Source organism: Echinops telfairi, unplaced genomic scaffold (genome assembly GCF_000313985.2).
Source record: "Echinops telfairi isolate 266 unplaced genomic scaffold, ASM31398v2 ScPeMD7_2010;HRSCAF=2546, whole genome shotgun sequence".
NCBI classification, from domain to species: Eukaryota; Metazoa; Chordata; class Mammalia; order Afrosoricida; family Tenrecidae; genus Echinops; species Echinops telfairi.
The window spans coordinates 24,884,932-24,886,781 of NW_022105908.1; positions in this window are offsets into that span (position 1 = coordinate 24,884,932).

Sequence of the window (1,850 nt, forward strand, 5' to 3'; positions counted from 1 at the left end):
TGCTAGCAACTTTTAGAGATGTTGAGAATACAACAGGAAAAGAAGAGCAAGAACCCTTCTTTCAGGGTACTTACATTATTGTCACCATGATGTTATGTTGTTTCAGGAGAAGCAAACAATGGAGAGTATTGTCAGCATATTAGATTTAGTCTGAGGTATTTTCTCTATGAACTTTAAAACAAATATGTCCCCGAGAAATGAACTGGTAACTCTTCCACAAATTATGTGATCAGCCACTTGTTTTAAGTCAATTAAAAGAACGGCTGCGAAATTGTATTTGGAGAATTTTAGCAAACCTCAAATTGGAATCTAGGTGATCTGGGGGTAATCTCAAAGAGCCAGGAGGGTAAATGCTTTTCAATTGAGTAGCTGAGAATATAATCGGTTGCATAAAGTGTTAGGCACAGAAGGAAACATTTGTGGAAGGTGCGTAAATCACCAGTGAGAAGGCTGACACAGGTGACCCGGATGGGAAAGGTAGTACACCAGGAGGAGGACAGCACAAAACGATCAAGGCAAATGAGGACACTGGGAGGAGCACATACATGCGTATTTATATGTGCTGCTAACAGCCTTGAATAGAGTAGAGTGTAGAGGGGACAGAGTTAGGATAACTTTCTGACCATAACTACAGCACCTTGAGGGAATGAGTCGTTGGGCCTGGGGGCTCAGAACTATACACCTCAGGGATATGAGGTCAATTGATATCATCCACAAGATTGTTCTACATCCTATGCGGTGAGTAACAAGTGGGGTCTTCAAAGCTTGTGAGCAGCCATCTAAGATGCAACTTTGGTCTCTCTCAGTCTGGAGAAAACAAGAGTGAAGAAAAGCTGAAGGAAACAATTGATTCAGAGGAGTTATGGGACATGAGGCTGTCTGCTCCAGTACACATTCGTGGTCTTAGAAACCGTATCCAGGGTCAGTATGAATTGGAATCAACTTGATGGCAGTGGGTTTGGGTGGGATAGAACCTCACAGGAAAAAATAAAATGGGAAACTCCTTGAAAAAACAACAACACACTAAGAGACAGACTCCAACAGATTCCAATTTGGTTTTATGAATGCACACCACTTTAAAAGTTAAAAATTAAAGGATACAGTGATATGGAAACTAAACCAAAATTAAAAATCATATACTCAAACAATGTCTGTCACACATAAATGTGTGCAGCATAGGAGAAACTTAAGCATGTCCTTTCATTGAGACCTGATGGAGTAGTGTGTATTTGATGGAGCAGTGTGTGCTTGATGAAGTAGTGTATGTTTGAAACCCAAAACTCAGAAGGCAGAGAGAGAGAACGTGTTATGTCTGAGAAAGAAATAACATATCTGGGCAATGAATGTACAAATGCGCTTTACAAAATTGATGTGTTTTTGGATTGTGATAAGAGTTGTATGAGCCCCTAATAAAATGATTTAAAAAAAAAGAATGTGAAGGCAAACAAAGAAACACTGGCTAGTGTAAGCTGAGCAGGAGAAACTTCATCTACTCAGGTGGCAGGGAACAGAGTTGGGGGCATTGTGGCATCCCCAGGAGGAAGGAGCCCAGCGGAAGAGGGACTGAAGGAGACTAGATGGGAACATGTAGATGCAGATGCTGGGCTTTTTCATTTATATATTTTTTAAATCTGCAAAAATTTCTGTCAAGTGATTTCGACTGTGTGAGGGAGCTTCCAAAAGTTGGTGGGAAAAGTCCATTTCCTTGTAAATCAATCTTTCTGTGAGCATTTTGAAGCCCCTTATATCTGTGCAGTGTATAGACTAATTTCCCATTTTCTTTACCGGTGGTGGTTGGGGTGGGAACTGGAATAAATTTGATTATGATTTTCCCTTGAAAAAAAAAAAAA